This window comes from Eufriesea mexicana, unplaced genomic scaffold (genome assembly GCF_001483705.2).
Source record: "Eufriesea mexicana isolate 0111107269 unplaced genomic scaffold, ASM148370v2 scaffold3014, whole genome shotgun sequence".
In the NCBI taxonomy this organism is placed as follows: Eukaryota; Metazoa; Arthropoda; class Insecta; order Hymenoptera; family Apidae; genus Eufriesea; species Eufriesea mexicana.
This window is the reverse complement of record NW_016912342.1, coordinates 179,623-206,570: the sequence shown is the minus strand read 5'-3', so window position 1 is coordinate 206,570 and position 26,948 is coordinate 179,623. Positions and strand designations below refer to the sequence as shown.

Sequence of the window (26,948 nt, the reverse complement as noted above, 5' to 3'; positions counted from 1 at the left end):
AAATACTTTTCTTTTTAAATAATTTTTTGAATTTTGGATATAAGAATTCGAAGCTTTTTTTAAAGTTTTCGAGGTTCCGTGATAGTCACCCCTGCGCGAGTGCAAAGGGGTGTTGTTATTAGTTTCATCGTAACCCCATTGAGGGTTCTGACAGTTTTCATATTAGATGTTCGTTCTCCCTCTTTTAATTTATGGGAGCTGATGATTACGCGAATGTTCCTCGATTTACATATCTTTCATCATCATAAGAGACTGTGAAACGGGGTTAGCTAAATATTCTTTCCCATTATTTGTCTAATTCGACCCATTACTTATATCTCCATAGAAATAAATTTTACTCCAACTTTCATTTGGACCATTTTCTGGCTAAAGATGTACACGTCCGTATTCGCGGATGATGCGAATTATTCAGCGTCGCGAATTCAGGAAGAAGGCGTCGTGGTGTCCGATCTATAAACTCGGGAGAACATATTTACCCGAGAAAATTCGTCGGACCGAGACAGAATGTTTGGAAATTTATTTTGCAAGACGAAAGATGGCGAATTTGGTAGTTGCGAGGTTCTGCAGGAAAGATCCGTGTTTTCCATTACTCACGGTAAAGTACAGTGGAGCAGTACTCTGCTAAGCTAGGAGATTCATCTGTGCATGGTTGAAAGGAAATTGCGAAATTTATTCTGCAAGGCGAGAAAAGGATACGCGAATCTCGTAAGGTTATGCGCGCGTATTGGCGCGGCCTCCCCGGAGGCTTGGTCGTAATCTTATTTCAGGTGCATTTTTCACGACGGGCAGCTTGTGCGCGCGCTTAAGAGCGCTATTTAGAACGAGCCACGGGGTAAAAGTCGTGCGGTTCAACCTTGCCGGCCGCGTTTCCTCCCCGGGGGAGAGAGCCTTCGGAGATCCTTGAGAATATTTTTACGGCCAGTCGTTCTAAAGATAGGCAGAGCACAGCCGCTCTTGTTCTCCGTGGGCTGCGGTTACACGCCGATCTCTCCCGGCGTCTCGATCAACACGACGCCACGGCGTGAACGGCACCCCCCGACCCGAGGATAAGTTACGCGAACCACCATCTCGATCGCGTCTATCGCGACGAAACTCATTTGTCCGCGGGACGTGACTTCTCTATCGCCTTGGTCGTTTACGTAATCTCTTTCCTCTGAGTCACTCACAGAGATCCCAGACCTCCCCATCCCTTCTGCGCCGATACCAGCCAAGTACCTTGGAAAATGGACCAGTTTAATCTACTGACCTATATAACTCGATCTCGTCTCGTAGAAATTAAGAGATCGAAGCGACGATCACGGAATTTCGAATAAAAAGAAGATGCTTGAGAGAGATTTATTTAGACCTCGATTCGAGTCTCCGTGGATTCGTGGATTAGAGGATTCGTGGATTCGTGGATTCGTGGATTCGTGGATCCGAGCATTCGTGGATCCCAGCATTCGTGGATCCAAGCATTCGTGGATCCAAGCATTCGTGGATCCAAGCATTCGTGGATTCGTGAATTTGTTGACTCGAGTATTCGTGGATTCCATCATTCGTGGATCCGAGCATTCGTGGATTCCATCATTCGTGGATCCGAGCATTCGTGGATTCCATCATTCGTGGATTCCATCATTCGTGGATTCCATCATTCGTGGATTCCATCATTCGTGGATCCGAGCATTCGTGGATTCCATCATTCGTGGATTCCATCATTCGTGGATCCGAGCATTCGTGGATTCCATCATTCGTGGATCCGAGCATTCGCGGATTCGTGAATTTGTTGAATCGAGTATTCGTGGACCCGAGCATTCGTGAACCCGAGCATTCGTGAACCCGAGCATTCGTGGACCCGAGCATTCGTGGACCCGAGCATTCGTGGACCCGAGCATTCGTGGACCCTAGTATTCGTGGACCCTAGTATTCGTGGACCCTAGTATTCGTGGACCCTAGTATTCGTGAACCCTAGTATTCGTGGACCCTAGTATTCGTGAACCCGAGAATTCGTAGACTCGAGCCGTGTCTGTAGCGAAATTCAAAGATACTACACGATAGACAGCGACTTCTTAAATAACAGGTATGGCACAGGGGGCGATTTACGCGGCACAAAGAAACCCCCCTCGCGAATTTCAGCCGCACCCCGAGATTGTTTGCGCTTTACGACGCGCCTCCGCGATCGAGGATCGTTTATAACGCCCCTAAATCCAGGACTCGCAGCGGACCGCGGCTATGTGTCCCCGCGATATACGACGTATAAATACATATACGGCGTATAAATTCGCCGGTCAGGAAGACTCGCGGCCATTTTTATCGTTATCGAAGTCGATGCTGCCCGGCCGAGGTTTATTGGAAGCTACGCGCGATCCATGGTAATCGCTCGCGCGAGATTTACAACGGGAAGGGATCTCTATACGCTGGCATGCAAGCGGATCGCAAAAGGATCGACGACGTCGGATGGTAAAACGTCGTCGCGGCCATTTTTTCCCGACCGCGATCATGATCGCCTCGAGCCGCGAATTTTCTTCAGGCGAGACCTCGCCGGAAGTCGCGGAATTCCTTCGGAATTGTTCGCAACGCCCAACTTTGCTATTGCGCGATACAAGTAAGGGGGCTGGAACTCCCCAACACAGACTGGAACTTCGGAATTAATTAAAACTCGACGGAAGCCCGGGACAAAGTTTCGATTGTTTCGCTGGAAACAGCGAGCAAGATCGTCTGAACAGTTCCATAACCAAGTCCAACTACTGTCGACTCTTTCTCTTGCTCTGTCTTCAGAGACTCCGTTACTATTTAACACTACCATGACCGGTCAAATTGGCGATGAAGAAAGAACTGAAATTCGTGAAACGAGACGAAATATATCTGCAAAGAAAGCAACGAAGCACTATCGTTTAGAGATATGAAGACCAAGTATGAAAATATAATCGGAAGAACATGTGTAATACTTTCTTATCAACCCTAAACCTATCGTGATTGATCACATGAACGGTAGACCAAGAAATAAAATAAGAAAACTTTAGAAAAACGGAACGCGAGTTATTAATCCCTTGCCTTGTTATTCAGGTTCCCATAACTCGGTACCATAGTCAGCAGCAACGTGGGTCACACGTCAACGAAGAATAACACGTAACTGAGTAAAAAATATCGACAAAAATCAACCTAGTTCTGGACATTTACAAACCACGTCTCTCGCCCGTGATGTTTATGTTCGACCCGATATCCATACCACGTGTCTCGCACGATATAATAGGCGAAGTCAAAAGAAAAATCGCAAAGACGAGTGACCATGCGACAAAGTTAAAAATATAAAAGACACCCCAAGTGGGTTCTGATAGATTTAACACTTAACAACTTAAAAACAAGAAACTATAATTACACCAATCTCCTCTTCCCTTCGAAAGTGTTTCTAAACTTTTAAACGGTAGTGTACACACGCGGTAAACTTCGAGTTTATTTTTAAAAGTTGATAAATGTATTAAATTATCTTCTTTTTTATAAACTAAATTAAAATATAAATTTTTATCTAATAAAATTATAATAATTCGAAATGAATAAGAAATAGTTAAAATTGTTCCAATTATTAAATTAAAATTTCTTAATAAATTTATTTTATTAAAAATTAAATATTCAATCATTAAATCTTTAGAATAAAATCCAACTAAAAATGGAAAACCCATTAATCTTATTAATGAAAAAATAAAAATTATTCTTTTTATCGGATAAATATAAAATATTCATTTGTAAAATTTAATATTTTGATTATCTGACCAGTCATGATAGGTTCAACGTTGAAGTTTCCCGTCCTGGCCACATTCCACCTATCTGCTTTCCCTCGATTACCACTCGATTTCACCGATTCCTCTCCGCTAATGAGACGTTCCCGTATACAAATCCCTGCCAAGATCCCGTGGCAAATATACCACCGTATCTCGGAGAACGGAAATGACAGAAACGGATGCTCCAGCTCGCACGGTTTCCTGCTCCGGGTGACCGTTTTTTCGCAGCGGGGCCATTTTTCTTACCCTTTCGCGCGGGTCTCAGAAGTCACGACTCGTTTTCATCGCAGGCGTATCGCTCGACGAGAGTTCCCCGAAGCCATCGTCGGCGCAATTTCCACCGGAGGCGGGCACAAAGGTGTCGACAAACGTCGCGGGGTTGTCGGTGCAGTTATTTTTAAGCCGACGCGGAGGAAGGATCCGCTGGTACGAGAAGCTACGCCCCCGGTTCGTTTAAAGGAATCATCGTCCATTAAAAATTTCACGGAACCGACACGCTCTCTTTCGATCCTTCCTCTTAATGAGAGACTTCTCCTCCGTTGAATACAATCGAAATTGCCACGGTTGCCATGTCGACTCGACCTCTGCAGCTCTCTTCCTCCAGAGCTGTTATTCTGTTATTCTCGAAAATTTCCCGAATAATATCGATCTTCGCGTAGTAAGCTCGAGGTTTAATTTTCCGATATAAATTTCCCATGTTTACGATCCGAAGAGCAACTTCTGTTCGAATTACCATCAATTTCAAGGGGGTTCGCGAACTCAGGCGTGCGTAGATCTAGCAACACGTAGGCGGCGTGAATCACTGTCCACGCGGCGTCCCGGCACGCATCGCGGCTTTTCCTTTTTAAACGCGAAGGAAATTCGCGACAGCCACCGGTTGTCAATTACCCCTCCGCGCGCACTCGCCATGCAAACGAGGGGACGTGGCGACTGGATGAAAGCTGGGCGAAGAGCGGACAACACGCGCGGCGGTGCGCCGTTCTCCGCGACGACCACGACGACCGGAACGACATCGAGGCAACGGTGTAGAACAGAGAGGCTACACCACGAAGACGACGTCCTCGCCCGATGTCCCGTAATAGCCAAACGGCAGAAAAAGCCATTGTTCTCGCAATAATTGGCCCCCGGTGAGTTATGACGCGGGAACGTCGTAAAGTCTGCGGCGACCGACCGTGTGCGCCTTTAACGATTGTCCGCCTTTATGTATTGCACCCCTCGAAATGTCGCTGCTGGTCGCAGGCCCGTTTCTACGACCCGCCGCCTGGCTACGAAGTCCCCACACACGGGGTACCATCGCGTGTCCGATGAACTTCGGAAATAGCAGGAGAGTATACGCAGTGTCACACCGTTACTTTAACAACTACCAATTCAGTCCAAACGACTTGTTACGGAATTTTCCTCTTCGCAATTGCTAAGAACGTGCACCTGCTTTTAAACAAATTAGCGTCGTCTCGTGTTAAATTAGAACTATAATTAATATATTTACTCGTCTTCGTTGCGTCACTAAAATCCCTATTATCTATGTCTGCTATATTTAGGTACCCACTGAAGTAATTCTAGCGTTAATTGTAAAGGGAATTTTGAAACGGATGGGACTTATATATCGCATGGAGCCCGAAGGTTAACCCTTCATCCAGGATGAATACAGCTAAATACTCTCATCTATCCGTTTCAGTATCGCGTGTATCGTGGTAAACGGTAATTTTATTATATCCATTATTACCGTGGATATCCATGGTTCGTAGGATTTCCCTCGATTTATTATTTTAAAATTCCCCTAGATTCCCCAAAATTCCCCAAAATCTCCCCACAATCTCCCCAAGAGTTTCTCCAAAATTCCCCCAAAAAATTCCCCTAAAAAAATTCCCCTAAAAAAATTCCCCTAAAAAAATTCCCCTAAAAAAATTCTCCCGATTTTGTGAAATCTCGGTGAATAGGGCAGTGTTAATAAGTTATTGTAATCGTTAACACTAAACCCATAAAAATCGCAATCTAAAACCACTGCCGTTCGAAATTTCGAATTCAACGCTACCATCTTATCCACTCGTCTCCGTGATTTTTCTTCCAATACACGCGCAATCGATTCCTCAACGTCTCCCATTCCTCCGTTCCTTCGATATTCAGTTCCTTTTCCATTCGTTTCATTCACGATCACGCGTGCTAGGTTCGCGTCTAAGGATCAAAGGTAGTTCGGTATCGAATAGGAAACCGTCCGAAGAGAGGATGATTTATTCCGCAAAGAGTTTCGGTGGAAGGTCGTATCCGGCGATTCCGAGACGTAGGAGGATAAGAGCGGATGGTCCTTGGGCGGGTCGTAAATCGTCGGAAGCGGCGAGTTTTCAGGACGCGGGAGCGCGACAGCCGAGGACAGAAGAGGAGCGGACACGCGTAAAACCGCTCGAAACGATTATTCGCGACCGGTATCTGCGGGCGGAAGTCGAGGTGCAATCTTCTCGCAGCTGCCCGATAAACCGAATGCCGCGATGGCCCCGCTGGCGTGGAAAAGGTGACGTTTCTACGCGGAAGCGCGATCGAACGCGACAGACGAGATTGGCTTCGCTGTACGACCAGTTTTTTCCATCGATGTTCCGACTCTCATTCGCCGAGTACGACAACAGGGTTACGAGGCTACTTCTTCCTTCGCGCCACGAAATTCGACGCCATTTTTCCGATTCCGATGTCGAGGGATCACGCGAGGAAGCCGGTAGCTTGGCCTAAAGTAAATTGACAGCTTACAGAGAGCTAAATCTACGATTACCGATGTACTGTGTGCCATACGTTTAACCCTAAACGTGGGCACAGCCCAAACGATCTTCCAAATTTTTATTAAAAATTCTGCATTATCTCATAATTTTTCTTGTAACACTTAACAGGCGGGGCACGCTCGAATTCGCTCGAATTTTTATTAAATTTCAATACAAATACGGAAAAATGCAACGCTTTAAAACCATACATGCGTATTTATTTAATACCTTTAAAAACTGTATGGAAATCAAGAAAGACAGGGAAAACACGACCCGAATGTTGAGCATTAATATAGCGTATTACCAATTTTTTAATATTTCTGAAGCTCTTCCCCCTCTCATTTTCCCATCTACCAGTCATTTGTCCGGCGATAGGTTAAAACTGAAGTCTTAAGTGGATACGATTACGCTTCTGTACCGATAATTCAACGGTACTCGGATCGAAAATATCGATACACTTTAGCTAACCTCAAAAATTGAACCGAAGAACTGATCACCTCGACGGATGCACGTGGTGCCCCCTGCCGTTAAGCTGCACGTACTAAATGCGGTCCGCCATTTTTCTTCCCCGGCGCTCATTAACCAGACACGACGAATTAACTCTAACCTCAAACTAATCATTCGTTATTTACTATCGCCATTATCGTCGATATCTCTAGACGTTTCTTCACTCGCATTTATTCGCATCGGACGAGACAAACCACAATTACCGTTCATTTCGCGACCAACGTTCGTTCACTACCGACGCGTGTTAACTCGTCCCCGCAAATTTCCCTAGCACCTGCAGAGAACGTTTTCCATAAACAAACGCACAGTTTAACACCTTCGATCTTCCTTCGATCATCGACCAACATTCCGAGACGGATTACCGACACGTCCCATAGCGTATTATTCCTCGATAACGCGAATCGTAGTCGATCGGGACAAAGCGGATTCGATCACGACGCAAGGAGAGCCAGCAGGCAAAAAGCAGTGGTCGCTGAAAGTCGGCTAGACGGAGGTGGATAGAAATGCCGGGCGCTTTTCCGCGAGCCACGCCGGGCATTCCATTAGCCGAGAGATCGGGGCCGGATAATAAATTAAAACGGGCCTACGTGGCCGCAGAACCGGTACTCATCGCCATTCCCCTCTCTCTCCTCCTCTCACTCTCTCTCTCTCTCTTTCTCTCCGCGTCTCTCCCGTAGGTGGTTCAATTAAACGACCGCCCGAGCGTGCAAACGATCTCGAAATCAATGCCGATCGACTCCGTGCCGCGATCTTTCTCCACCGTGTTCCTCGAGGGAGAAACAAGCGTCCGGTGTCTTGTTCGCTTCCGTTGGAAAAACGAGGAACACGCGTCGGTCCTGGGGGTATATCCGAGCTCCCTTTCCATCTCTGAAAACCTGCACGCCAATCGCGATCGAGAATGATTCCTGTAAACGCGTCGAGCGCGTGATAAAGCCGAGATAATCATTGAGAATCGTGTATCGGATAGCGGTGTACTCCAACGACAGGTTCCGCTCCAAGACACCCTCTGTCGTCGAACGTCACGGTAAACTTACCCCGAGAGACCGAGCACAGATCTAAAATCTCCGAACGAGCGATCCCATCGCTCCCCGTCAAACCTCGGAGTATTTCGATGGGTTCCGAAACGGACGTGTATCGAAATTCGTCGCGAATTCAATTTGCAATTCAATTTTTATGGATAGAGACGCGTCTTCGTACGCCGGGAGTCACGTTCTCTTGACAGAGCACGCGAAATTTGCTGTGATTTCGCGAATCGTTGTATCGTATGTGCGTCACGCGTGTTTCTGTAACCAAAGAAAGAATCGGCAATACCGTAGAGAAGATCGGCAATGCCATAGAGAAGATCGGCAATGCCATAGAGAAGATCGGCAATGCCAAAGAAAGGATCGGCAATACCAAAGAAAGGATCGGCAATACCATAGAGAAGATCGGCAATACCAAAGAAAGGATCGGCAATACCATAGAGAAGATCGGCAATACCAAAGAAAGGATCGGCAATACCAAAGGAAGGATCGGCAATACCATAGAGAAGATCGGCAATACCAAAGAAAGGATCGGCAATACCAAAGAAAGGATCGGCAATACCATAGAGAAGATCGGCAATACCAAAGAAAGGATCGGCAATACCATAGAGAAGATCGGCAATACCAAAGAAAGGATCGGCAATACCAAAGAAAGGATCGGCAATATTATAGAGAAGATCGGCAATATTATAGAGAAGATCGGCAATATTATAGAGAAGATCGGCAATACCAAAGAAAGGATCGGCAATATTATAGAGAAGATCGGCAATACCAAAGGAAGGATCGGCAATACCATAGAGAAGATCGGCAATACCATAGAGAAGATCGGCAATACCAAAGGAAGGATCGACAATACCATAGAGAAGATCGACAATACCATAGAGTAGATCGGCAATACCATAGAGAAGATCGACAATACCATAGAGTAGATCGGCAATACCATAGAGTAGATCGGCAATACCATAGAAAGGATCGGTAACATCGAGTTCGGATTCGATCGACGCAGACGATTTTTCTCGTCCTAATTCCACTACGTTAAGGGATGAAACGCAGTCCAGTCCGGACGATCGTCCAGCATGAACGGGGTACCGATTTCCCCTGAATGGCGACCGATGGCCCCGCTTGGCTGGATCAACGGGTTCGAGAGACACGTTGGACGAAGAAAAGGAGACGCGACTGGTCAGCTTTTTCGTCCGACATCGTCCCCCGGAGAGCTAGAAACCTGAAGAACCGGCGAAAAGAGCAGGGGGATCGGAAATCGAGATGGCGGAGACGCGGAGGGAAGGAGAGACTGCGTGGCAGCGGCCTGCCAGACTGGTCTCCCCTCTCGGGGAGATCTCTTTTTTCGCCCGGAGATCCACCACGGAACCAGATCGCGATCCAGTTCGCGCGGCGATCTCTCGTTACCTGGTTCGAGATCGGGAAAAATCGGCCGTCCTCGCGGCGCAGACTACTTAGCGGGCCAGACGCGCGTTTTCCTCGTTAATTAGCGAGATTACCCACAACGCCCTGGAATATATCGATGCTTAGCGATATTCCGACCGGTGAAGTGCAATAGCATTTTATTTGCACGGAGAATCGAGGCGCGATACAAGGAGATTGGAAAGCTGACCGGTATCGAATGCTCGATAAAGTGCACGGTCGAATGGAGATCTCTCTCCGCGAGCGTGGGCGCCTTGCTACTTTGTAATTTCCATTTCCTGTTTCATACGTGTCCCTGGCGATAGTGCAGGCGCGTAACGTAATTGCAACAGGAATGCACTCCACCCAATTAGCACGAACGCGTAAGCGTGGCGAAGGAAACTTAACCCTGCCCACCATACGCGCCATTTATCTTCGGGCTCCACGATCATCGCTCGATCGCGCAAATGTACACGTACCTACTATATATACCTATGAAATTACGATTTTCTCCGTCCTCCGGGTCTCGATGATCTATACGGAAGCGCGCTTCTTCGGACGCGACTCGATACAGACCGCGATACACAGTGTTCGCGTACCGGTAGCACCGCGATAGAAATTGGCAGATCGGTCTGAGCAGGTACGCGGTACGACTACCGGCAAATAGAATATCGACTAATTTGGCAGCGCTTGCGTGGATCTGCGATCTACGGCGGCGCGCGCCGTCCGAAGCGCTTCGAAGCTGGCGCAGAGAAGTCCGTGCAGATTTATCTGACAACCCCGTTGCGGAGGCTCGGCGCAGCCCGTAAATTATAGCTGGACTTAAACCGTGCTCGAGCCGAGAGTTAGATACCGTAGGCTCGCGATCGCGTGACGAAGAAACCTCGCGGCCAAGGATAATAAATGCGCCTGTGTGGACCACGATTCGGCCCCGCGATTCTTTTCGCCTCGCGCAGCTGGTGCACGGCACGGCTCGGGCTCGGTTAAGGTTCGTCTCGCCTGCACGGACGGATTTAAATACCGAAAATAATTTCGCGTACGCGCCTTCGAGGACGACCAGCGACTCGAGGGGTTGGCTCGAGCGCAGGGGCCCCGCGTGTCGCAGCTGCCCGACCACGTTTTCAAAAGCGGTTTTACGAGCCACGATATATCGACAGCCCACGTCCGTCGAGTTTCCACGGGTAGATTGCCGGCCAACTACTACAAGCGATCGTAAAGCTGTAACGAGCGATCGTCGTTAACTTCGCGAATTAGCGGCCTGACGTTTATTAGCTGTAGACCCCGCAACATTTACAGCGACGCCGACCGTTCTTAAATGAAGCGATTCTCGCCGCGTTCCCGCTAATTCTACATGCCCGTTTTCACGTGGGAACTCGATGCATTTGACTAGTCGGTCATACACCGAGCGTCTCTGCCAGAGTCTTCGACATCCTTGTAGAGACTTTCTCCCTCTACCCCCTATCTCGCACGTTTCAAACTGACGAATTAACGACCGGGTAGGTCGCACAACAACGCACCCCGATTATTTTCCCAGTCCCTCTCTTTCTCTCTATATATAATGGTTCATCCCCCTGGAGTTTTGACGCGTTCGCTCCGTTAACCCCGAAGAATTCGAAGCAAAGGTCCCACACGCGTGTCCCGGATGATCTCCAACGACCCGCGAGGACGAGAAACGCCAGGAAAACGATTACTCCTTAACGGAAACGTTGTCGACCGGGTACGAACGGTGTAGCGAGAACACAGAGGGAAGGATTGCCGGCGAAGGGAAGAATAGAAGGAAGACAGAGAGAAGAAGCAGGCCAGCGAGAAGAGAGGAGAGGCGAGACGCGGTTTGAAGTGGCACTCCCTGTCTGTCGACCCACGCCAGCTATCTTGCGGCCTGTCACACGATATTATTATGTGCACATGCCCATGTATCACGGACTACCTGACAGATCGGACTCGTATCTATACGAGGCGGCTCTCTCGGCTAGGTGTGGTTACTCGGTACTCGCGCGGCTGCTCGTGTGCGTCTGCCCGCCGCGTACGATAAAATAAACGAGCTTGTCCCGTCTCGCCGTGCCTCTCCGCTTCTCTCGCTCGCTCGCACGCTCGCGCCTATTGCTTCTCTCCTGCTCACCTGACCGACGTGCACACCCCCTCCTCGCCCTGCTCGCGCCGGGTATAAGCGACGACCGACGCGGCTGCACACCGGAGTAACTTTTAAGGTCACAGACCTCTCCGAGAGCCGTGTTCCTCCCGTGCAAGCGAAACGAGGGCGAGACCTCGACAGAGTCCACCGAGAAAACCTCCCCCTGCGTCCCGCTCCCCTGCGCCGCCATCCACCTTTCGCGAACCGTTCGCGACGCCTCTCTCTCTTTTTCTCTCTCTCTCTCTCTCTCTCTCTCTCGCCTTTCTTCTCTCCTCGCGAGCGCGGATCGCTGTTCCCGATGCGTATCTCGAATTACAGTCGGTTACCGATCCACCTCCTCTTCCTCCACCTCCTCCTTCGCCTCTTCCTCCGCCACCTCCGCTCCCCAGCCATCGACGTGCCCCCCTTTTTCCACGGCTATGGATCCACGAAACCGCGAAACGCTCGCGAGGGCCGCAGAAGTTCGCGTCGGTGTCGGGTCGCCGAGATAGAGAGAAAGTGGGTCTCTTTCTCCAGGTTCGCAGACACCTTGCGCCCACAGGGACCACGAGGGGGACGAACGCCGAGGGATTTCGGGGTTGATGGAAGTAGGGCACGAGGAGAGGGGTTAGGAGAAAAAAGAACCGCGCGAGGTCGGATACGCGTCTCGATATTCAGCGAGAGGTTAACGACCCGGTGACGAGGGTCGTGGACTGATTAGTCACGTAGCTGGCGCCCACGTTGACTAGAAACGAGATACGCGGCGACGCGTTGAAGAGCTGCCAGAGGACGAGCGAAGGCGCTGAAATCGTGCCTCTACCTCTCTCCGCTTCGTTCTCCGATTCGTACACCCGACTATAAAAACTCGCGCACACGCGCTCCAGGGTTGAGGGAAGAGGAACAAAGACGAACGCGTTTTCGACGTTCGCGTGTAGATATTATCGCGGCAGAAAAATCGTCTTCGCCCGGAGGAGGGGTATAAAGAGGAGGAAGCTCGATAAGGCGGCTGCAAACTCCCCCTGGATTCCTCCTCCGCGCCGTGACTGATTGCAGGTGCGTGCAGCCGCGCACTCGCAGGCCAGGTTCGACGAGTGTGACGTAACGATAATTGCATAAATCCTAGGCCGAAGTTGGGTCGCAGCTGCGCGAAATCGCCGTGCAATCATCGCGGCGGATCTCGCGACGCGACTCGTAAATCACGGCTCGATTAAGAGGAGATCGTCTTGCAACACCCACCGCTGCAACGCGATACGCGGGGGCGCGGCCCCCTCCGGGGACACAATGTCACTCGCCCTTGCACGAAATACCATTTTTCTCTCCGCCCCTACACCCTCGTGTAATTCCAACGTCTCTCGCAGTCTGCTCGCGCGATTATCCTTTCGAATGCTCGAACGCGATTCCTTTCGCGAAGGATTTCGAATTTTCACAGATTTTCGAACGGATCCTCGCGCGAGAAAGGAGTCAGGGGGCATTTAAATACGAACGAAGGTAATTAAAGGTAAAAGGAGGTCCGAGTAAGTCTGCCGACGCGTGTCACGATTTTGGATACCGCAATCACGTCCGCAAAGGCCATGAGAAACATTCGGAGTCGTAATATGGTACAAGGACGACAACCACCCCTTGGGACTTGACCGGACCCCGCGCTCGTCTCCGTCCTTTTTCTCCGCTGCACCTTTTCCCACTCCTCTCCAGGCCTCACGTTCATATTGCACAACCAATAACCGGTCCCTGGTGCTGATTTCGCGGTGAACGTCTCTCTCTCTCTCTCTCTCTCTCTCCATCGTAACCCGCACACGCGTGAGAAAAGGATTCGTGGCTCGGGATCGAGGATAAAAGCCACGACGAACCCGCCGAAATATTGCGCGTATCGCGTGTACACAGATTTCTTTCAATTTTAAATCCGCGATAATAAATTTCGAAAATTCGCTCGATGGGGTTCCATTCGATTCGATAAATAAAATAAAAATATAACGCGATATTTAATTAACATCAAATTTTTAATCTCGTCGATCGGTTACCTGCTTCTACCGATTTCTTCCGAATTTTCTGTCTTATTCCCGGCGAAAAATATTTCCCGTTCGACTTATAGGGACCGAATCTACTTTCTCGCTCGAGGAATTAGCGGGAGAATTAGCGGAAGAATTATCGAAATAACATCGGATCCAGGCCGCATACCGCGGCCTAATCGGATAAGCAGCGGAGGCGCACGTGGGCTCGTCGAAGCGTCTCTGACAGCACAAAGGGCCTTCCCCGAGCGGCCGCGTATGATTTACTCGCGACGACGCGGCGCGTTGATACCCGTGAAGCAACTGCGCGCTAATAAAAGCCGGCATATCCCGATTCAGAGGCCTCGACGACGGCCGAGAGCGTGCAATACGACGCTGGTTCTCGAGCGACAACCGCGGGGATCCGCGAGGAACACGGCGCGCGTTCGCACCTCCTGGGAACGAAGGCGCGCATCAAATCGCGCGTTCGCGTGTCGCCTTCAACGACACGGCCATATTTCCCGGGTTTACTGCCAGGTATAAATTCCGGCCGAGGGCGAATTACGATCATAGGCTAATCCGCCATGGCACGACCGCGCTTTCGCGAGAATCCATCGGACCAGGCTCTTCTCCGCGCGATAAACTCGAGATAGCGCGAAGGAATCGCGTAGAAGGGCTTCGTGGAATGGATTTTCGATGGTCAGCGGGGAGAATTCGTTCCGAGACGTTCCGCAAAGATGGTGGAAATAGATATAACGGAATTGGTTTACCGGTGTAGCTTCTGGTGCGAACAGGAAGGCGTCTATAGGGTGGTCTTGGTTCGGGAAACGCTGCTTACCTGGAACAGAAAGGAACGTGGATGTTAATTAACCTTGCCCTATGTTCCGATGCCATAATCAACAACAGAGTCGGTCACGCGGAGCCATTTTGTTCGAACGCAACGTCGCGGAGAACACGTAAGCGAGGCGAAAATTAATCACGAGCCTGACTAATTAAAATATCGTTGAACGTTGTTGAAGCACGTTTAAATTATTATTTTTCCAGCTATGCAAATCACTGATTTCCCTAACGAAATAAATGCGCAGGTACCTCTACCTATCCCCTAATACTCAGGTGTCTAACGATTCCTCTACTATTGGATACAGATCGCTCTATCACGCACCCTTAATTTTTCTTAGAGCAGCGAATAAATTGTAAAGATGTAAAATAAATGCCACTAACCAAACTCTCCTTCGAAAACTCTAGAAGCTTCCATGGCGTGCGGCACTATCAACAGCGTCGGTCACACGTCGAGCAATCTTGTCCGAACACATCGAAGAATAACACGCAACTGAGACAGGAAGGCATGGAGGAAAATTAACTACGAGCCTGGCCCGTGCTTTGTTTACATTGGGCTCGATTCAATCTAGAAACTACACCTCCCGACCGCGACACTCGTGTTTGGGACAATTTCCTTTATCGCGAGACTCGCGTGTTATTGTAGACGAGTCATTGAAATATATCTTTAAAATTGAAGGAGCAGGAACGAAACAGAAACAAGATACAAATGAAATACAAACGAAATAGAAATGGAATACAAAAAAATACAAACGAAATAGAAATGGAATACAAATGAAATACAAACGAAATAGAAATGGAATAGGAACGAAATACAAACGAAATAGAAATGGGATAGGAACGTAACAGGAACGACACGGTCGCCCGAAGTCCAGCAACCGACTGCCCTCGTACCTTTCGTCAAAGGCCGAGACAACCGCGAATCCAGCATAGCCGAAAGTAATACCCCCGAAAGCTCCTTTCGACTCGCCATTGGAAGATCCCACACATTGTTCCCGCGCGGGAGCACCCCTTTGGAGCTATCGAAATAGCAGAGGAACTGCCAAAGACATTCGGCGGTCGTAGCGCAAGGGAAATATCTCTTAGGTTAGCAGGCGCTTCGGCCTTGTTTGCCCACACGCTCCCACCCCGAAAGGGCTGGGGTGTGCGCGTAATGAAAATGGCCCCTCTGTCCGTGTCTCTCGTAATTCGGCGCAGCCCCTGACCGCAAGCCAGCGAGCTCCGTCTTATCTAAAAATGGCCCCGATGCGTGGTCGTCCACCCTCTCATTATAGCTCGGTAATAACCGTCGTACCTCATGCTACCCCCGGAGCAGCCGCTCGATACATCCCGCACGATCGTCATGTGCGCTTTATCAGATGGATATCCCTTTGTCCGTGGCCCGGGGAAACCGGTCCGTTTATTGCGCGATGCTGGATTATTGGCCTGTTTGCCGAGAGACACCGGAGACTCCAAACGCTCGTGCTCCAGTCGCGAATAATTTTGACCATTTCGTGGCATCCCCCGGCGGCCTGCTACCCTCGGGGATTCCTGCGGGTCCACGCGGCACACGAATGACGAATACCCCGGGATGGGGCTTTATCTTTGCGATAATAAGAGGAATTCCTTCGTGAAAGGCCAGTGGAGAGAAAGACACTCGAATCGGACTATCGAGAATCTCTTTTTGGCTCCGTTTTCTCAACCTCTCGTCACGTATCCGAATTATTTCGAGTCCACCACCCATTTTGGTCTCGTGACACTTCGATTGCCCCGTTGGTCATATACGACGGGCCACGATTTCTCCTGTGACGCCACGGTGGCCATATATAACGGGGAACGCGGTTTCTCCTGTGACGCCACGGGTCACTTATAATATGCTTTGCATCATTTATACGCTTATATGTTTTGAATAATAAAAATACTCCCGTAGCGTCCCGAGGGAACCACGCGATTTCGGCGTGACAGAGAAAGGGTTAATACGGATAATACCGCGACGACGAAGCAGCCGTGGTCCTACCTAACCCGGTGTAAACGTTAGACGTGGCTATACACATTGTGTCCCAGAATAATCCGAGCGGCTGGGCGAACCTTTCATTATGGCCTGGTAATAACCAACGTGCCATCTATGCTCGAACCAGCAGGCCACGGACACGCGTGTACGTGTCCGGCAGATCCTGCCGGCAGATAGGATGCCTCCGCTTCGGCGGATCGTGCAGAGAAACGTGCGCGAAGGAAGAAAAGGACGGGGCGAGGGGGTGGGAAGAAGCGCAGGGGAACCGGCAGCATACGTCCGTCGTTTCTCGTGTCGTTTATCACGAATCTCGTCCCATGGTCAGGACCACTGAAACAATGGCTGGATACACGCCTCCTCTGCCTCTCTCCGGTACACGGCCACCGATACCATCGTCGTCCAGGAATTAAGAGTCCACGCGCGGCTCCGCGATGTCCAGCAGCTCTCCTCGTCGCGTTACCACGCGATACTCCACGAACCAGAACCAGAATCGGAATGTCTCAACCGATCCCACCGAAATCTGCCAACTTTTCCGAACCAAGCACCCCCGAAAAAGTCTAACCTAATCTTCGGGGCGAGATTGGTCTCGCGAAGGCAATCGTCGGCCGATGGAACTTCCGGGAATTGGCCGCACGATCGATTCCAATTCGCGACAACGTCACGAAGCAAAGAGGAGCCGAAGCTCTAAAGCCCGGACTGCGTAACGAGCTACGCAACGAAGTCCATAAAGCCCCGAAACAGCGCAATCCCGGCAAATCCTTGGTCCTTTATCACCAGCGGCGAGTGATCCACGACCTCCACACGCAGAGCCTGGACCAGAGCAGCGCCGCGTCGGATTCATTGCTGCCGGAATGAATAGACTCCATTTCCCGAATGTTCCCGGCCCGAACCTAGAGCTTTGTCTCGTATCGCTAATCCTAGCCGGCTCCCTAATTTTCCTTTACGACCGTTAACCACCTCGTCCCGTCCTGCGTCGTCCTTGTCTCTCCGCGTGAATCACGAGGCGGAGAGAGGCGGACTGCGTCGCGAGTCAACGCGCGGATGTCTCGTCGTTTCATGACGCGGCTTAATTCCGGGCTCTTATCAGTCGCAACCTCCGACCCCGAGGGTATATACGCGTTACACACCCTGGACGAGGACCTTCCTCTCCCTCCCTCTCGCTCTTTCCCAGATGGGAGAACGTTATCTCGGCTATACCGAGGCTTGGGAACGAAGGAACGAAGGATGAAAGGCGATGATGTCTTCGAGAGCGTTAACACCTCGTCCAAGCACTATCTCCGACGCTTGGATATGACAAAAGACAACGTCGGAGACGTCTGAACCCTTTGGACTACAACCACGTGTGAGACTCGTGATCAGGTTGTCGGGTCGAAACTGATTATCACGTGCCCTACACGTGGCACATCGGTCGGGTCGAAAGCGGCTATCAAGGGCCTCACACGTGGTTATAGACCAACGGGTTACAAGGCATCTCCGCAGTTTGGAACCGATATGAACAGTTGAAAGCTGTGACGGGTCAAACATTTATTCTTTTTTTGACGCTCAGTGGTTCAGTTGCGCGGTCGAACTTTATATTTTTATCATGGGTTTGGTTCCAAACATCGGACAGAAAGCATTCGCTCTGTAATTGTGTTACATTTCTTATTTTCTATTCTTAATTAAATTACTGTAGGAGGTCACCACTTGTGACAGTACGTTGAAAGACAACGTTCTTATTATTAACTTTATTTTTTACCATGGTTCCAGACTTTATTATAATTCCTTATTTTTCTATCTTTAATGAAAATGATTATTTCGCCGAATACGAGTGCACTGCGTTATCCTTAACCTTTGAATCTACAACGAGACAGGACATTATTCCGATTACGAGTCTCAGTCTGATTTTCAGCTGTTCGAATATTTCTCGAGTACCCTCGCCCCGAATCACCCTAATAGCCGAGCCAGCATCGTCGCAGTCACTCGGACGAAGGCTGCGAAGAGGTGCCAACGAAGCCAGAAGCCTCCCCAGAAAGGGGTGGTTTTCGCCAACGACGATACGGAAGGGAGGAGAACCGGGGAATTAGAGGAGGCAACGGGGAGGCGTGTAATCCTGCCGCTACCAGTAATTAGCGATATTTGCATATCTCCGAGAGAGTGTGCCGAGCAGCAGCGGCAAAGGAAGAAGCGATTTACATGCGAATGGACTCGCTTCGAGCCCCGCGAAACCGACGTTCCCGTAAATAAAAACTGTTTACGAACGATGCAGATGCCAGAGGAAGAAGGGTGGAGAAGATCGTGAGTCGGCTACGAAGCACCGGTACAGCAGCTGATCGAGGGATCCTCGCATATTTTTAACACGTTCGTAGCCCAAGCGCGATTCAGTTGAGTTTACAGCGACCATCATTCTCACCCTCGCCAGTAAGATGAATTCCTTCATGAAGGAGGTTCGAGAATTTTCTCGCAAGTCCGGGGTGAATCCTCGACCTCCCTTAAATAGAAGTTCCTATGCTACCTAAAGTATCCCCCTCTGAGGCAGGGGCTGGCTAGGTAGCCTAGTAGACTGATCAGTCCACTAGCAGGCCCAGGACGAAACGCGTCCCTTCCCTTTCCTTTCGTCCTACCTGCTACCCTATTATGGCACAACGACCAAGGGTATACCTGCAGGCGGCACTGGGAACAACATGAAGACACAATCATCATAATCGAAACCTCGTGCGGGGGGAGGGGGTACAAGTTTCTCATGGGGCCCAAATCCGACTATCGGAGAGCCAGATTGAACGTTATCGGATTCACGATCTGGATGAGTCTAGTAGACACCGCGTTGACACCATGTTGGTCAACGAATCCTATTTACAATTTTCCATTTCCACGCAGCAGGATGTCCCGCAATCGTTTTGAATTACTATCAGCAGACTTGGAAAGTTTTACCATTCGTAAGAATATTGACAGACAATTGCGAAAAATTGTTCCAATTATCCAAAGTCACCCTAAATTGTGTTAGGCCTGTTTTAACGAATACCACGAGACATGGTATAACGTAATATTTTATCCTAAATATAAATTAATAGGAAGTATGGTGTGATGTGTATATTTTTAATAATTTTATGTCGTGTGTTCTCTATTTATCCTATATTTAAATTCCTCTTCAAAAATCCAAGCAGCCATATTTGAATGACGGGGCCCCCATGGAAGCATACACTACTCGTCACGGAGATATAGGCGACGAACGTGTTAACGAGGTTCGCGAGAAGGGCCCTTCCATCCTCGCGGAAGATAAGGCGAATTCTCCGATGATCGGGCAAAGTTTCGGCGATAGACCCCGCGTTCTAGCGTTTTGCATAATCGCGGCATAATTCGCCGAGTTTATCGTTCGTTCGTGTCCCTAATGTCTCGGAAAGTTTCGCGGCCCCGTCACAGGAAGGGCGTCGACAATGCCTCGTTAGTCGCTAATGGCTCCGTGAAAGAACTAGGATTAAGAGTTGTAAACCACCTTGCAAATTACTCGCTTCCCCTAACCTCGCTCTCTCCTCTTCGGCGTCTGATCGAACCCGATGACGCCGGGACGATATCCGACGAAACGGTGAGATTCTATCTCGGCCACGAGATGTTCCTCCACCACTGACACCTTCCAACTAACCACCATAGCGTATGTATAGTACTTCTGGACAACCCTCTTTCGCCATAGCAAATTTGCTCGACGATACACGATTACGCGCGGCAAGGATAAATATCGGTAAATTATCCGAGTTCGATTTAACGCGTTTTATAGCGCGCGGAACGAGCACCTCGGTTAATTTTCGGGAGAGGGTGAGAGAGGGTGAGAGAGGGAGAGAAAGGAGCGAGTGGAACGAACGCAGAGTCTGTAAAGTTTCCTCGAGCGACAAGGAGGGTGGCGAGACCACTAAAATTTTACTGCCGAACGCCCGCCCAATGAATTTGCATGGAAATTCGCAGTCGGGCCGAGACGTACACGTCGCGAGAATTAACTCGGTTACGTCTAATGAGCGACGAAGACAGCCGAAGCGAGCAACTTCGTCGAACGGGGCCTCTCTTCCAAAAGACGACCAAGCGTATTCCGCGAATCCTCTCCGGCCGATCGATTCCAAATACGGACAGATCGATAGATCCGCCATGGAAAACCAAAATACCGAAAGAAGGAAGAGAATGAAAATTGCACGCGGATTTATTTAACCCTTTCGTTGCGCACCCATTCTTCTATACGCTACTCGGTGGCTCTCTCGAGTCATTTTGTCAGTCTGAGATCTTGTAGACCGAGTAAACAAGCGCAAAACACTTGCGATGGGTAACTGTTGGAAATTAGCTACGCCTATGCAACGATGGTGACAGGTCTGTTAGAGGTTGCAGGCCAATTACCAATCTTTGGACTTCAAGATACTATGCAGGCATCAGGGGTCGATTTTTGGGGTTTAACCTCTTAGGCACTGAGCACCACTATAGTGGCTTTCCCGGATGCCATCTCTGTGTGTTTTAAGAGATACCATACTGAAATGTACTATTAATTATTAGAATAAATTGTTAAAGTTAAAATGCGCGTTAAAATCATATCTAAATTTCAAAAAATTTTAAAAATAAATATTTTTATAAATACTAATGAAAAATTATAATTTAATCGTCAAACACTTCATTCCAACGTACTCGTGTAAAGAACAGCATTATCCGTCACACATTGCAGTGCCGTATCATTTACACGTAATTCGCGTTGAACTCTGCCGTACCGAGAAACAACCCCGCGTGAAGTTCAGCCGTGCCTAAGAGGTTAAAACTAGATTTACCTACGCTATCTATGTACCTATTTCTAAGGACACCTGTCAAGTTGACAGGTAAAGGAAACCACGTGTATTTTATTTTAACGATTACTTTAATTTAAAAACAATTATATATTATATTAACAATCTTAACCCCTTGAACGCTGAGCTGTTCGAATTTAAGCGTGCGCTGTGGGACCCCCCACTTCTTACAACGATGCACGTTTCGGCAATATTCTAAACTAATTGTAAACTATTTCAAAATTATTATTTTATAAAACTATACAGCATTGATAGCCCAGATTGAATGGTTGTGTGACAACCCATATATGGGTTCATAGCGCTCAAAGGGTTAATATAAGTTAACTAAATCTATTACCGTCGTATAATTGGAACAACAATCTTTCCGTCAAATTGACGGGTTCCGTAAGTCTAGTGTTAAAAGGGCCCGCTGTCCCACGCTGCTCTCACTCACTCTGAAATCCGGAACAGCGCAGATAGCTCACGTATTGTAACCCACAGTGGTGTGAAAAAGACTGGTGTTTTATTTGTAAATTCGCATAAAGTGTATACACTTCACTTGTATCAAACTTTATACATCCAATTGCTGTACAACTGAATACGGTTACTTCCCTGTACGCTAATCATTTGGATTTCCTCCCCGAAATTCCCAACAGTGACCATGAAGATAACATAATATACTCTGTCCGCGAAAGTTCACGGGTGACTCGAGTCTCCGTTCGTACGTAGGTAACGTCAGGTGTTGGGTGACTATAGTCACCACTCGCCCCTTTCGCTATGGCAGGTGTTGCCGCGAAGTCTCACCCGTAGAACAAAGCGACGTGTCAAAGATGGGAACATTACGATCGTGCAATCTTTGGTATTCGGTCTTTTGACGCAAATTTTTTGGAGAAAACAGAAAAGGAAATGTTAAAGGGGTTATTAAGCAAGGAATAGTAAACTGTGAAAAAAGTGTGTAAATCTTTATTCAACGGGCGAATGGTTAGAACAGAACTATTCAGGGACTCGCAGGTTAAAAGTCTTCAGGAGACTGGTGACAAAAGAGAGAACATTAGGGGGAAGGGTTGCCCCCACACCGCTGGAATGTAGAGTTTGCTTGCTATTAAATTTCACCATAACAGGAAAAACTAACCATCGTAAGAAAGCTTGCAATTCTTTGCAAAGAGAGCTAAGAGGAACGGTAGCACTTGTTTTAATTTTTCACTAAATTTTTGTGGCCGATTACTATAGTCACCGCTTGTAGCGAAAGGGTTAAAGAGGAACTGCGACGTGTCGCTTTGCACCTCGTCGAAGGGAAGAAAAATACTCTTGGAGGGTGTTTGCGTAACGCGTTCTCGCGGCGTTGCGCTTCTATCTCGGCGGACAATCGCGAGAAACCGCGAGTACCGGGAATAATACGGTTCCGCGTTTGAAGGGTTCCGCGCGAGAACGAAAGGGAAACCGGAGAGGAAAACAAAGGCGAGGAAAAGCGAGAGGAAGGAAGGAAAAGAAGAGGAAGAAGGAGAAGAAGGCCTTCGTGTCTCCAGGCGAGTAGCGCCGAGAGGGAGCTCGTTTAAATTATGAAATTACCAAGTCCGTGTAAAAGCCTCGTCCCGTAAGCTTCTTATAGGAGTTAACTAACCTCGTAAAATTAGCAGGTAGGTGTAAACTTCCTTCTCCCTGACAAGAACGCCCGCCCTCTGCGTCCTAACCCTCTCATTCCACTTCCACCCCTTCCACAGCCACCGTGTCTCTCCTCTCTCGTTTCCGTCACCTCGTAAACCCAGGTCGAGACAATGCCGAAACCCGACTTGGGCCCGATGAAGCTCCCACCCCTCGAGCCTCCGACGACGAGCGCTCAACCCCTTGCAGCCGACATCCACCGAGTCCCTGGCCTCGTATATAAAGCCTCGAACCGCGGTTTACCTTCCTTTCGAACTGTCGTGGGAGGTCGCCAGGGACGTGGCACAGCTTCCTGTGCGAAATTTCGCGAAATGCCGGAATCACGACAACCCCCTTCGTACCCCCTTCGTACCCCTCGACTCCCGGTTAAGTAACGTAAAACCTCCTCGAGAATCGAAAATAGAGATCTGCCCGGGAGAACTTGCCAGCGTCTTTCTTCGATCGAGAGTGGTTCGTAAACGGGACTGCGTCAGGGATTCTCGGAGAATATGGCTCATCCGGAGAATATTCCAAGTGGATTTTACATCTCGAGCACGGGAAAAGATCCTGGATTACGGGGGTCATCAAAGGCGAATCGTGTTGAAAACACGCGAGAAGTCTTCAAATTCTCGTTGCACGCGGGAACTCGAAGCATCTCTCGCGTCAAGTTTGGCCCTTTGCACTCGAGAGGCGAGTCTCGGTCGCCATTTAATCGGATTCTAAAAATCGACGTTAATTAATATATCAAATTTAATATTACCCAACGATGCGTGGGATGTCGAAGTAAAATAATTCCACGTCTTAATTTGCATACGATTTCTTATTTACCGTTTTAAGAATATCGTGGACTTTATGGCAGAAAGTGTAAGAATTAATATTTTTCTGTAACGAAAAAATCGTCGAGTGTAAAGGGTTAAACTTTTTCACTCCTCAGCTACGAAGAGAGTAGCTAACAACCTGGCCTGAACTAATTTAGGAAATTTTATTTTTAATTTAATAAAAACCTAACCATAATATAATATCATGCATTATAAGCCTAGCTGAGGTGATAAAGATGAATACAGAAGTTCAGAAGTTATTAACATATTTTATTTATTTACGCTAAGAAAGTACCACCTATAACACACGATTTTTAGCCCTGTCCATATAGGCCATCTGCAGCATTATGCAAATTTCTTTGTTTATTATTATATATTATAAATTTAATATTTTATGTCTGTCCTAGGCAGTAAATATTTCGAAAATATGTCCAACCTGAGATTTACGAAGTGCACGCAGACGATGATATACATAGTCTCAGAATTTTGTTGACAGGGGGCAGGATAATGCAGGAATTGTATTGAAAAAAATTTCTCTCTTATCCTAAGACATGACAGAACACGCCAATACAGTTGCATCGCGTTTAGAAAGAATTTTTTAAGTTCGAACAGCTTGGATAATTCATGGACGTTGTATCACCTCCACAATCATATTGCATCGTGACGTCACACGACGTCTGCAGGAGCGAAAGGGTTAAACGGCCACCCCCGCGATCACAGGTTTGGCGAACGACGTCCCGGAAACACGGTTAACTATCAACCGTGGTAGGAACACGGTGGCGATATCGATTTCCAAGGAGAACAGAGAGGCGCGCACACACCCCTTGTGCCCGGAATTGGCTGCTCGAATACGTGACTCAATTTTACACGAGGATCCAGGCTGATTTTCACCCTCGCCGCGCGACTCGCGAGACATGCATATTTAGAACAAACAGAGCCCCCGGTCGGCACAGGCCTGGCCTTATATCCCTTCCCCCTGTGGCGCCTCGCTTCTCTCCTCTTTTTCCTTTTTACCTTTTTTTTTATTCGCCAGCCTCGCTTTGCATTTAAACACGTAGTTTGCTTAATTTATGCGAGCCAGCCTCGCCGAGGGTGAAAGGGTGGTCGCAACACGGCGGGAAGGGCCATTCAGCCCGGGCCAGGTATGAATAGCGCAGGCAACCGTCGAAACTTTGTTCGTTAAAAGGGAGAGAAGGAACGTCTTACGAGCGTCTCTTCTCGAGAAACCGGAAATTCTAGACGACGAAGCCACGGTAATTACGAATTCAACGTGCCGCGCGCGAGGCCTTTGTCGATGGATCGGAAAACTTCGCTGTTGCTCGTTAACCGGTTACACCCCTATTCCGCGTGGCAGGATTAAGGGTTTAGAGATTACTACTCCGTTACAACAACCGCGATCGCCGAGTCGTTACTTCCAAGTAACAAGGTGAGATTAATCGAGATATTTCAAGGGTGTGATCTCTCGAGAGATCCCGTAGATCGCGATAGCTCTCCCGAACTAACGCGATAAAACTCCTCCGAAGGGTTGCCGATGGAAACCTTTCGACGACCAGGCTGGATAGCACACAGATCGGGTGTCTAGCAAAGTGTCGTCTTATTTGGGCTGAAATAATTGCGACACGGATTCGGGCCGGGACCACGTGGAATATGAAAATCCATTTCGAGGCGAGAGAGGGTCGAGGAGCGAGATGAAATTGACTCGTTCGCGTATCGAAACGACCCGCGTATTTGCTCTCGCCCGTTCCCCGACACGGCGCGTGAGACGGGGTGGTGGTGGAAAGGGTGAAACGTTGGGTCGGGGCTAATGAAATTAATTGGCGGGACGTAGGCAGAGTCGGTGGTGTGCTCCTTAAACGAGAGGCCCATCTGCATTTTAAATTTCGCGCGAAGAAAACGGTGGCACCGCGTTGCGAATATAAATATCGACGCGGGGGGAGGAAGAGGGCTGGCTCGAAATGGGAGCTCGGGGAGGTTTCGAAATAAAATTCGAGCGCGCTTGGCTTACGAACGATGGAGATTTACTGGAAAATTAAGAGCGGCGGGTATAAAATTAAAGGGAAAACAGCCCCCTCATCGGCGTCCGGGGCTCGTGCCGAATAATAATAATAAAAAGGAAGGGTTACGCGGGAGAACGCTCTCTCGACGAATCTCGGTTTTCGCAATTATTTTCGATTAATTAATCCGGACCGTTCGGGATAACGAGATACGGGCGGACGAACGACTGGCAACGAAACGGGGAACGGAACGGAACAGAACGGAACATGGAACACGGAACAATCGCATCTCGCGTCGAAAACGAGACCGCGGCGAATTAATCGCGACATTAATATATTCAACGGAACAGAGGGCGCGACAACGTCCGCGCCGAAGGTTCGTTAAGCAGCGGCGGAGGGGCCCAGGGAGAGAGAAGAGGAAATTGCTGACCGCAAACGCGGTCGCGTTGCGTTCAATTCGAAACGCGGCGCGGAATGCGCGCAGTAGAATGGGAAAGGAGGTGGTCAGACGCGTCTGGTCGGAAGCTTGGACAAAAATTTCGCCCGCCAAATCGAGAGAGGCAACGCGGCCGAGTGCGCGAGCCACGCCACACCCCGCTATTGTTAACGAGCGCACAATGTCACGTATAATGCACAATGAGCTGTTCCGAGCCGACGCATTAATGCGACGCACAATGATGCGTGCGCGAGCCCCGGAACATCCGACGAAAGAGGTGGGTGGCGACCGCGAGAAACCGCGCTGCTTCCTCTTTCCTCCCTCTTTCGCCCCCCTTCCTCTCCATTATTTTATACCAGAACTTTTTAATAAAGGGAATCGTTAATAAGGTACGGCTGTACCTTTTCGATGAATATAAAGCGCCCAATGGACGCTTTTATATCTCGCGATGCAAGTATCGATACGGATAAGGCAGCTTTGAGTAACTTGAAAACGAAGAAATTATCGACTTTCGTCGATATTGTTTGATTCGTTGTTAATAACAAAATGATATTGTTAATAAAATATTGTCCGAGACCTGAGAAGAATTTCTTGATTAAAAAAAAAGTAAAAAATTAGCGAATTATTGATTATTATAAGAGAGAAATAATTAGTAGCGAAATCGGTGATGATCGGAAATTTTCGTAGATTTTCGGCCGATTGCCGGCTATATAAAGGCCGCGCATCGACGATCCAGTCATTTGTCGATCGGAGATCGACCGAGTAACATCTAATCTTTTTCCGGGGGTGGGTGGGAGTGGGGTTTAGGTGGTCGATGGTCACTGGCTTGACCATTGGTCAGCCGATAGCCACTGTCCACTCCACCCTTCTTAAACAACTCGATAAATAATTCTTAATTATTTATTATTATAATTTATTTTAATAAATAATTTTTATTTATTT

At 48.6% G+C, this 26,948-nt stretch overlaps 1 protein-coding gene across 3 annotated transcripts in view; it reads right to left on the bottom strand.

Moving 5' to 3' along the window:
* Positions 1-26,948, bottom strand: part of LOC108551511 (headcase protein) — a 157,876-nt gene that overhangs the window by 27,559 nt on the left and 103,369 nt on the right. The window contains exon 1 of one of the 3 annotated variants that reach the window (XM_017905716.1): positions 14,746-14,802. The exons of 1 other annotated variant lie outside the window; for it this stretch is intronic. The gene's annotated coding sequence lies outside the window, so the exon portion shown is untranslated. Of the gene's footprint in view, positions 1-14,294; positions 14,313-14,745; positions 14,803-26,948 lie in introns of those variants that run through there. One more of the 3 variants, XM_017905717.1, reaches the window with a different exon arrangement.